This window comes from Triturus cristatus, chromosome 1_2 (assembly GCF_964204655.1).
Source record: "Triturus cristatus chromosome 1_2, aTriCri1.1, whole genome shotgun sequence".
NCBI classification, from domain to species: Eukaryota; Metazoa; Chordata; class Amphibia; order Caudata; family Salamandridae; genus Triturus; species Triturus cristatus.
Window position 1 is genome coordinate 704,217,439 of NC_140580.1, and position 12,082 is coordinate 704,229,520.

The 12,082-nt window shown below is 45.4% G+C and overlaps 1 protein-coding gene across 4 annotated transcripts in view; it reads right to left on the reverse strand.

Annotated features, from left to right (window-relative positions):
- The window catches only part of DLG5 (discs large MAGUK scaffold protein 5), a 1,132,805-nt gene that overhangs the window by 1,108,508 nt on the left and 12,215 nt on the right, over nt 1-12,082 (reverse strand). The window lies entirely within an intron of this gene.

The following is a 12,082-nucleotide window of genomic DNA, read 5'->3' on the forward strand; positions in this document are numbered from 1 at the left end:
TCTGTGTACATTTATTGGTTAAATAAATGTAGAAAAATAATAGTTTCTGCTTATTTGTTTCACAAAAACCAAAATAAATATGGATACCGGGAGCCCTAATAATAAATATGAAAAACAGGAACAACTCATTGCACAGGGAAACAGAAAAGCTTGATCTCTAAAGTGAAATGGGACTACCCCAGGGGAAAAAAAGCACTGCAGGCTAGTTAGTTTTGAACATAAAATAATATGTCGGAGCAATGCCTTGCTTCTGAAAAACATTTCAGCTTTGAGACTCTGGAGTCGTCATCATAAACTTTATTCTTTTTATTTTATTTATCATCTTTATTTCGACTTAAAAATGTCATAAAAGAGATCACAATACAATGCCAACACAAATCATTACAAATTGTGAGATAAAAGCCAAGAGTACATCTTCCCATAAAAGTTATTAGTCATAAAAACATTTTCTTCAATTATACAAAAGGTCAACTGGAAGTCCCACTCCTCGTTAATAGCCTTCATGCACCTTAAACTAAACATCGGTACACTGAATCTCATTTTCCCACATAATTTCTTCTGATATTCCACATGGCAGCTAAAAATTTACTTACAGCAAAAACAATTGGTGGGGATAGGTCAGTTTTTAATATTCGATAAGAGTGCAAACAATGCCTAATCCCCAGGTTTCTGCATATAGGAATGATCCACTTCTTCCTAGGCTTCCGATAGGAAGGGCAGAAGAACATTACATGAATATCATTCTCCAGCTCCTCGGTGCAAGCTGGACAATTTTTGAGAGTAGGTGGGTACCATCTGCTGGTAAGGGCTCTGATTGGTAGGGAGTCGTGTCTCCATTGGAGAAACAGCTTCCTTAGGCCAGTGGGACTAATGTCGTCCAGCACGGTCTCCATCTTGTAGTAATCTTTCGTTATTATGAATGTGCTGGACAATGTCCCCATTTGGTCATTCAGTAAGCAAGCAGACAAGTTATAATCATAATACATATTGACCAAGTCTTTACGCGATATGTTTCTACAAGCCTCTTCCGGGTTAGTCCACAGTAAAGGGCAACCTAGCCTCTCAAATTCCTGCTTTATATATTTTAGCCAGGGAAGTTTCCACGCATTTGGGAATTTTAACAATTCCAAGAGTTCTTGCCTGTAACTAACAAGTTCAGGGGTTACCCAAAGGCGCCTCCAGAAAGTTAAAAGCTTTAGGCCCAATTCCTCCTTTAGTGATCTTAATCCCAAATCAAGCCTGAGGGGAAGAAGGGGTGTGCTAATAGGCAGGGAAGCCAACTGCCTAAGAAACTTTCCTTGGCTGTAATTACAGGGGCACAATTGTGGCCCCACAATTCACCACCATAGATTATCGCCCCACGTGCCTGCATTTTGTAAATTTCGAGAGGGGGTTTTGTTATGGATTTATTCCATAGTTTGAGAATCCCCCCCACCTTTTGAGTTAACTTTAACTGGGATTTGGTCTGGTGTTGAGCCCAGGTCATATTTTCATTAAGAGTCAAACCCAGATACTCGAACGTCTGGACTCTTTCCAGGCGCACACCATCTATAGCAGGGTTTGGGCGGGATGTCTTCGGAGGATTGAAAATCATAAATTTCGTTTTGGCCGTATTTATTTCCAGCCCCCGGTCGTGGCAAAAAGAGACAAAACCATCCAAGACTCGCTGAATACCCATTGGTGTCTTAGCGAGTAACAGGGTATCATCAGAGAACATAATCGCTGAAATACCTGTACCAGCAAGCCTTGGGGCGTCTCTATTGGGGACCGCATTCAGATGGGAGATTACTCCGTTTACGTAGAGGCAGAACAGGGTTGGCGCCAAAACGCAACCCTGCCTAACCCCCCTGCCAACGGAGAAGCTAGATGACAAATTGCCTTCTCTCCCACACCTGACCCTTTTATTAGGAGTATGGAGTCGTATTAGGATATCCAAAAGGGAGGCTGGGATTCCTAGCTCCCGTAAAACACTCCGGAGTTTCCTGCGTGGGACCAGATCGAAGGCCGCACGCAGGTCTACGAAGACAGTATATAATGAACCGCCCTCAACCTTGACCGTTTTCCAGAAGAGCATAGCCAGTCTGAAAATCTGGTCAGTGGTGGGTACGCTCTTTCTGAAGCCCGCCTGATACTGACTTAGGATCTCAGAGTCCTCCATCCAATCCAGGAGGCGGTCCAGAATCAGCCTTGCGAAGAGTTTCTGAGCTACATCTATTAGGCTGATTGGCCTGTAGTTGGCTGGTAGCAGAGGCGACCCCTTTTTAAAAATAGGGACTACCTCTGCTCCCAGCTAAGTACTTGGGACCGCCATACCTCCAGAGATTGCATTAAATATTGTTAAAAGATAGGGAGCCCAAACCCCGGGTTCGTGTTTATAAAGATCTCCCGGGACCTTGTCCAACCCTGGTGCTTTGCCCACAGGAAGCTTGGATATAGCAGCCCGGACCTCGCCCAGATTAAAACTAGTCTCGGATGAGCCATCGACATGGCTGGTCAACAAATCACCCGGAGGGACCTCCATACAGGAATTGTCCCCCTTATACAGAGTGCTAAAGTGTTCTTCCCATACCTCTGCAGCAATGTTTGGCATCACTGCTAGCTCTGGTTCAACCGAACCAGTGGTCACAATCTGCCAAAACTTCCGTGCATCCTTACCCGCTAGGGCCGATGTTAACCTAGCCCAATTTTCGTTCCCCCACTCAAGCTTGGCATGATAGATTAGCTGCCGGTATACCTGCCTCCTATGTTGAATGAGATCCCTGCTTGTATTATCTTTCAATGCATCAAGGAGTTCTCTCTTCGCCAATCTACATGCCCTGTTATACCAGGATGGCTTCCTTCCTACCCTTTTCCCACTAGGGCCTGGGGGATTTAAGATATCTGAGAGACTATTAAATAGTGACTTGTTAAGTTCTCCCAGTCTTTCATAAAAATCAAACGCAGGTTGTTGCTCAAAAAGAGCAACTACATCAACCAATACTGGGCTGACCCTGCCATACAGTTCACATAGTCCCTCGGGATTGTCGACCAGCTTGTCCCATCTTACCCTACGTCTGTTACTAGACAGGGTAACCCTGCTAGATGTATCAGACTGCGATAATGAACTACCCTTACACACACCTGGTGCGGAGAAATCCAGGATCAAGGGGTTATGGTCGCTCTCTCCCCTAGATACCACCCTAAAGTCTAGAACTCTGTTCCAAGCCCTGCACTCAACAAAAATATAGTCAAGTCGTGCCTCCCTCCCTGCCTTATTAAAGGTGGGCATAGAAAGGTTATCGGATTTTGCGCGGCCATTACATGCCCTGATCGAGTGGGCCAACGTCAGGGATGTAATTTGGACAGCCAGAGGAGCCCATGTCCTTGCCGTAGGGCCTACCACATGTGGGATTTTCCAAAAATCGTCTTCCTCCTGATTTGCGCCATCCAACAACCCCTCAAGTGGTTCAAAGTGGGAATTAAGATCTCCTCCCACCACGAACGTGACACCCTCAGGGATTCTAGTCAGGACAGTGGATAGCTCTTCAATGGCCTTTGACTCGGCGGAGAGGCTCACGGGTCTGGAGTAGACATTGACCAGAGCAAGTCTGGAGCCAGTCCGCCACTCCAGAAACACACACTGAACATCCGCTGTCCCTGTGCCCAAGGCTCTGGCACTGCAACCCAAATGGGTTGCAACCCAGATTGTTAAACCCCCTGACGGTCGACCTTTTCCACCCCACCTGGCAGGGACTGAGAATGAAGCAAATCCCACACGAAATTGCTCTTCCCTCGCCCATGTTTCCTGAAAAAGGCAAATATCATGCAGATCTATGAATGAGCCCCACTCGGGGCAGGCCAGCTTGTTACCAAGGCCTGCTACATTCCAGGAAAGGATTTTTAATACAGGTGGGCCGTGAGGGGTGTCGGGGTTTGCATAGAGAATTCTTCATTACTAGCATTCGCCGGGCCAGGGGGTAAATGTCCTCGTGTTGGATGCCCGCTACCAGGGATGGCTATCACTGACCCCAGCTGCACTGTATGAGGAGTCCCACCTTCACCTCCCCCAGTGCCATCCTCCTAGCGAAGTCAGTCTACCTGCTCAAGGCAACTGTACCTATTGGTACAAGAATAATCACCTAAAGTAGGTGCATCATAACGAATGTACCTGTGCCTTCTGCCTTGGAAACTGGGTCCCACCCATGTCCATCCTTCGTCATTCCCTGGATGGATTCGGATATTTCGTGGGGGGTAAAAAAAGGACAGTGGCAGAGGTTGAATAGATGTGCCTCCCGAACTACCCAGCCAGTTGCAAATATGAGAGACAATCTGTGGATTTCTAAAATCCACCAGAATGCTGTCACCCTTGATTTTTTCGCAGTATTTCCCACCCATGCAACCCTCCTGACCGTCAACAAATCACCTCTCATATTGGGGGGGGAGGGGCCTATGAATGTTCAGCCAGCTGATCACTTTGTTTTTTACGGTATCAAAGGTTTCTGGTGCAGAGTTAGTAAGCTCAGGGACGCCGCTTAAAATTACTGCATGAGATGCTGCCTCTGGGGGAAGATTAACTACATTTTTCCAACTTAAACTGCCTGAATCTTGAGTAGTACGGCCGCCAGTCTCAGTGGGGGTCTTCAATAACTTAGTTGAATTTGATTTGACTGCCAGGTTAGATTTCCTTACTAGGGAGGATGGTTGCCCGAGGGAGGGTGGTGACGTTACAGGAGTAGAAAGGGGGGGGTTGGGTAGGGATAGAGATACTCCTGCTGGGATGGGTTGGATTGCTGTCACGGGAGTTGTCAAACCAGCAGAATTAGACAGAGGGGGAACAACCATATTCATTGAAGCCACACTTTGGGTGCTGCCCTTGCTCCTCAGGTAATCCTCAATACCCCCAGTAACCGTTTCTATTTCTTTTAACCTAGCATCAATATGGTCGAATCTGGTCATCAGGGGGACTAAAAATTTCTTCAAAACATTAATACGGGCGTTGGTTGACTGATCCCCCCCCTCCGCCCCCCCCCCGACCCCTCTCCTAAGATAAAAGAGGCAGGCTGTGCTAACGGCCGTATTTGTACGGGATCGGTTGAATTAGCAATTACATTGAGACTTAATGTTGGAGGACTGTCCGCTGAGAGCGAAGTGTTCGCTGGGTTATCAAGGGGAAGATCTAATTTAGCCCTTTTTCCTCCCTTGAACTTCCTCCCTCTTTTCCTTTTTGGGACAGCACCCTCCCGCAACCCTCGTGCGCAGGATACATTTAGGTCACTCCCCTCATCCAAAGTCAGAACTGCCTCAGATGTAGAAGCAGATACACACTCAGGAATAGGCTGGAGCGAATCTCGGCGTGAAGATGAGGTAGTCCTAAGCTCTTGCAAGACAGATTCAATCGTTTGGTCGATACTGTCCAAGAGAGCTATATGAGAATCATCCGCCTTCTCAGGGGGTTCTAATAGTCGCAATTAGACCCAGAGAGGATCTTCTGGTGCTTTCAATCCCATCCGAAAGCCGTCTTTCCAAGAGGGTTAGTTCATTGTTCACCACAGTGTTGGCCCTAATGAGAAAACTATCCAGAGTACCTGCAACCATGGACGTTAATGCCGTGGCTTTGCTTCTCATCTCCCTTGATGACATTGCCTCGTTCTTTAGCGGTGCACTAAGCAGAGAACAAGAGGGGGGGCCCGGTCCGGTCTAGTCTGTGCTTGAACGGGCTTAAACGGGCCCGCCCTTTGCTCGGGCTTCGCCCCGGTCTTCGTCCCGCTCGCACGTTGATGGGCGTGACTAAAATAGTCAGGGGGAGGGGATCGGGAAGAGGCCCCCAGCTGCTGCCAATAGTCCGTGCGCAAGGCCCGCTGGACCTCGCAGTCCCGAGCCGACTTTCCCCGCGTAGAGACACTCCTCCCTCAATGGAGGGTCCTTTACCCCAGGTCTGCTGCTCCGTGTCAGAAAGAGGTTGAGACAGTACGAATTCCAAGCCTGCGAGCGGCACAAAACTTTATTCGGTTTGATCCAAACCATCACAGATTATATACAATCAAGAAATACCAATCATCCCTAGGAGGGCCTGCCAACCCCAATGGGGTCGCAAATTGCGAGTGCCTCATGAATAGGGATGAGGGATGCAATTTGCGACCCTATTGGGAATCGCAAACAGTGTCTCAGACACTGTTGTACATGGCAATTTGCGACTCGCAATCAAGCGCAATTTGCGCGTCGCTAATTGTCATGGTCGTACATCTGGTCCAATGACTTTTCGTTAATGGTGGTGTAAACATATTAAAAAAGGGCTCGAACTTGGGGTACGACTTAAACCTTAAGAACTCAATGGTTTCTGCAGACATACTTGTGGCATACCAATCTGCCAAATAAACCCAGTACTTACCTTTTACAGTAGATGTATCTATTTAGGTCTCGCCTGAGCCAGCGCATACGCTACGCTGCGAGACATTTAGTAAGTGGGTTTTGAAAGTGCTACCACAGGCTTTTTCTGGCCTCAAGCTTGCGGTTACGCGCGCAGCCGCCATCTGTCTATCCTCCGTCACGGGTCATTAAGTGCATCGCCATCACTTTCACTTCCGCGGCCGCGTCTCTTTCACGGCCGCACGGCCAATGGTTGTTACTTTTAGCGCGAGGCGCACCCGCACATGTTTTCAATTCCTTTCTCCCCATTCGACCTACTTAAACTTAGTTTTCCTTCTGCCCCGGTCGTCCCTTCTCCGTTTGTCACTCCTGGGACCTTGCCCCCATTTCTGTTTTTCGATCAGTTTGACGTCTGTGCCACCACCAGTGTACTGAGGGGCGACTTGTTTCTCCTTAATCTGTGCTGCTTCATAGCTTCTCGGTAAGCACTTTGTTCACCTTTATTTTCTGCCACCCCTTCCGCACCCGTTACTTTTCAGCTCATTTGTGCTCTGTCCAATCAGGGCTCCCAGGTGAACAGCGTAAAACGGCTGTGTACATGTCTTTCCGCCAATTTAAATGTGCTTGCACAAGATGGTTTGTGTAAAAGACGGAAGCAGACGAGCACTGTTTGTCTTCTAGTGTAACGGAAGTGATTCATGCCATCAGAGCAGCTAGCCCATGGCAGATTCAGCTATGTCTTTGTTTTGTAATTTCACATCTGCATCTGGTTGAAATCATTTAGAAAACATTATCGGAACACAGACAATGTAGGAAGTATTCCCGCCACAGAGCATGTGCTTGGTATCTGCTTCAGCGTCAAACGTTCAAAACAATAACAGGATAATGTATTTGCACTATTCATAGCTGCAGGACTTGATTTGGATCCGGATTTATTAAGTGAATGTTTTTCGCCAACTCATGTGATTCTCCCACTTGGAATGAACTGCAGAGAGTCGGGAACCTGCCTAGCTCGTCCACAGAAGGGTTTCACTTAGGTGTGACATTCCCATGGTTTCAGCACGCTTAACGTGACATGCTTGTGCGTGTGACATTTAGAGAAGAGCATTGTCGCTGGCTCTGCAAAGCACGTCTTATTAATTATATCTGAAATGATCCAGTTTCTACGTCCTGCATAAATCATAGCAGCGATGCACTGCCATCAGCTGTAGGAGTGTTGTGCAGGACTCACCCAGTAAACGTACAATCAAGCACATCTACATGCATGTAAGCTGCAGTGACATGAATATTCGGCCCTTCTCCATGGAGGGGCGGCAGCCTGGGGTTTCATTTTAGTTTTGCAAACCTTGCCTCCACTTCTGCCAAAATCCTGTCCTTTCATCAGCATGCAATCTTTTTTTTAGCACGCATGATTTGCTTTCTAGAGTTGCAACTTCACCCTCTGACATGTGTCACTTTCAAAGCCCTAATGTTCAGTACAGAGTGGGAAAGACCAGTACGGAAGCCACTATATCTCAAACAAGCATTGGCATAGCCAATAGGTCTCGCCTTTGGGACCTTATAAGTGTTTAGTTTTCCAGCACAATATTCTTGGTGCAACAACATCAACTGTTGCATTGGCTAAACTCTTAAGGTCCCAACGGCGAGATCTATTGGCTATGCCAATGCTTGTTTACTGTTCCACTCTGGACAATCCCACAGACTAATCAGTCCCAGGGATCAGCACCAGGTTGCAACGTGGAGTAGCCATGGAATCTGTTTAGCGTCACTCATATTTAGGACTTCTCTCAGCGATTCACAATAATCGCTTAGCTCCAGCGTAGTCTGCTATCACAGCCAATACATAAGGGCCTTTAATGAAGCTACATCCCCAATTCTCTTCATCTCAAGATCAAGAAACAATGGGGTCAGCGGGGTCATAACAGGGACAGAGACAAGGGACCCAACGTATATATTCTCACACACCGCCAACTTGTACATGTCAACGGGGCCCCATATCGCTGCAGCGTATAATGCCGCATTTTGAGCTTTCACCCAATAGACCTCCAGGGCAGGGGTCATTGTCCGAGTCTGGGCCGGTCTATGAAATCGAATTATAGATTTTGATTTGTGGCATAGGATGAGATAACTTTTCTCAAGCTGTGGTTCCCAGCTAAGCAGGTCTGTCAACCGAACCTAGTAAAAGGTGGTCACACTCTCTAGTGGTTTCTCAGCTTTTCTCAATGCTCTTGTCCTGCCCTTACTCTTGCCGAATACCATACATTTGGTTTTCTCCATGTTTAATTCCTAGCCTCTAGATACACAGAAAGCCAGAAATGCGTCTAATAGTTTCTGAAGGCCCATTGGGGTCATGGAAATAATTAATTAGAGCATCATCTGCGAACAGCAAGATTGGTGTTTTGACGTTCAAAACTGGAGAATCATTTGCACAGTCCCTCAGATCGTTAACTACATACACGAAAAATAGTGTGGGTGCAAATAAACATTCTTGGCACACCCCACATTGAATATGGATCTTGCAGGTTAATTAGCCCCATTTCCCCCACATAACCTGCGCATAATTTACCTTGTGCAAACTTACAAGCAGGTTTACCAAATTTACAGGGGCTCCCAGCCCTAATAAAACTTTCCAGAGCAATTCTCGGGGCACAAGGTCGACAGCAGTTCGCAGATCGACAAAAGCTACGTACAATTTGTGTTTTTAAAAAAAATATGTATTTCCAAGTAAGTAGTGAAAACCTAAACACCTGGTCGCATGTGCTGGTTTTGATGAGAAAATCAGCCTGGTAGGGTGAAAGAATCCCATTATCTTCCATCTATACTAGTAATTTATCCAGGACTTGCCTAGCAAATATTTTTTGCAGGTTATCATTAATTTAATCGGTCTGTAATTTGAGGGAACTGAAGCATATCCTTCCATATTTATAGTGATTATCTCTGCCCCACTCCCAAGTCTCCGAAATTCCTCCCCCATCAGATATGACATTGGACAGAAGGTTAATGTAAGGGGCCCATACCAAGAGCTCAGACTTACCCAGGTATCCGATCAGGCCTCGGGGGGTCTTTGCTATTTTCAGCCTGTCTATGGCCTTAAGAGTGTCATCCAAACTGAAAAATGGGTTCCAGTGGCCAGACATTGGGTTTGATTCCTGGTAACATCCTCAGGAAGATTAACTTCTCCCTTATCATAAAGCATGGTAAAATGATCAACCCACTTCTCAGGCTGGATGTATGTACAAGGTGTAGTAACACCTTCCAGACTCCCATGGGCTATAATATGCCAAAATGAGCGATTGTCATTGCAGCAGGCAGCAAATCCTGCCAATTCTCATCTGCCCAATCACATGTGGTTCTAGCAAGAGCAGATTTATATCTATTTCGTGCTGGTACCACATCTAAGTAATCACCATCTCGAATAGCCTTCTTTAAGTCATACTTTGCCTGTTTGCACTTGTGATTGAAACATGCATGTTTCCTCTAATCAAAGAGTTTCTTCCCAGTAGATTTTGTTAAAAATACAGCTTTCAATGCCTCAGATGGTAAAGATTCTTTATCGATGCTGGTAAAATATTGTAAGAATAGTTCAAATATCTTTGCTTGCAGTTTACTATCCTCCTGGATCTTAGGCCAGGATACTCTTCTACGATTACTTGTTAATAGGGGTTCTTGGATTGTTGACCGACTTTACCTCTCATAGTTAAAATCATGGGGTTGTGGTCACTATGCGGCCAAAAAGGAATTATCATATCACTCAACAATTGCCAGATTCTAATGTCCAACAAGATGTAGTCAATAACAGTAGCACTAAAACCTCTCTTAAAGGTAGTCTGCCTGTCGAGGTCTAATCGAGTACTTCAATTGCAAGCCCTAAGGCTGCACCCAACAGCCAGCGAAGTGAGCTGAAATGCTGCATTGGTAGTATGGTGACAGCGTGCTTTGTATGTTAAATTGAGGATACCCCAGAACTCATCTTCATCCTCAGTCAGGATACTCATTACAGGGGACGGTTCGAACGTAGCTTTAAAATCCACTGCTACCAAACCTCTGGTCTAGGGTTGGTGGGTACCAACCAGATCGTCAAGCATAGTCAAAACTTGTGAATCAGTCCCTGAGGAAACAGACCTAGCGTAAACATTGAAAACAGTCAAAACAAACCCCAGAGGAAAAGTGATCTGGATCCCCATTAGATAATATGATTTAATCAGCAACTCTTTGTGGGCACAAGCAATAGAATTCTTTACAAAAATAGCGACGCCTCCACTTGCTTGCCCCGATTTCTTTTGAGCTAGTGCTTCAATGCTATATGTAGTGTAGCCATTAATGAATACCCTGTCAGTAGCCCAAGTCTCTTGAAAAAATGCAAATGTTATTTCCTCCAATAAAAGTAAACCACCCTGGATCAGAGAGTTTTGAATGAATCCCTGCCAGATTCCAGGAAATAATGGACAAGCTGTCGTTGACTTCAGGGTCTACCACAGCACTACAAGTGGCAACCCCTACTTCAAACTTGAGGTTATCATGGCTATTGAGTTTCACTTTATTAGGCCCCCACTCAAGATTTTTTGTGTTAAGAATAGTAACTGGTGCATCATTGACATTTTTGAGTGAAAAAGAGACATCATAGGTTGGCATGAATTACTTGAGGATTGTCCTATAGAGAGATACTAAGTAGCAGGAATAATCTCTTGGACAATAACATTCTCAGCAAGTGGGACAATATTTGAAACCACTCTTAAGGCATTAGAACAGGACGTTCCAATTGAATTACACAACTTAGACTTTCGCATCCAGGAAGTTGGTGCAAGATCGAAAAGTTGAACACTATTAGATCCAGTCCTAGTTAGTCTGTCAGAATCGTCAGATATTGAACAAATCAGTTGGGATGCAGGTTTAGTGAACGCCCCAAGTCAATCAACATCTGCCAGTGAGTTATCTTTTGGGTTCAAGCCATTAAAAGAATCTTTTAAGGAAGAAAAGATTAATTGTATTGCACTATTTATCAAAGGACTTGACACGGACATGCATTTCAGCCATCATTATCATCAGGCTATAACAATGTGTCTCCAAGCACACCCTGCGCTGCTTTAGCACAGTAACAATTACTAATATATTTAAAGCTACTAAAAAAAAAAAATGAAGGAAACACTGATACAGCTCTATGGTTTTGCCAAGTCTAGCTTTTGATTGGCAACAATCACGTGGCTCATCCATTTACTTTATTTGAATGCTGCATGCAAACAGGCACCTTTGCATTGCATTATTCTCAAAGACCGTGTTACAGGTTACGAAACATTATCCGCTGCAGTACAATACATCCTAGCAAGCACTGACATACTAAAACCACAAATGCAGGAAGTTAGTACACATAAAGCCAACACCAAGAATCAAATTCACGCTTATAGTAACCCCCAAATATTGTCGCCCACGGAGTGTTTTGTAACAGCTCAGTAATAGGTATATGGGATTATCCAGCTATGAACCAGTTATGGCCTATCAGTTCTGTACACAGATTGCAGACACATCCGAAGGCAGGATACTTTGCACGCACATATTCCCTGAGGGTTGATCCCAGGTGACAGAAATCGCCTAACCACTGTGCACTGTAAATCTGTTGTTCAGGGTGGAAATGCATGAACACAGGAGCCCAGTTTATTTTTTACATCTTTACAAAGCTGTTCACAAACACTAGACTTTGTAGAGTTTCTAACCCCTTGTTAAAAAAAGAAACAGTCCTGAA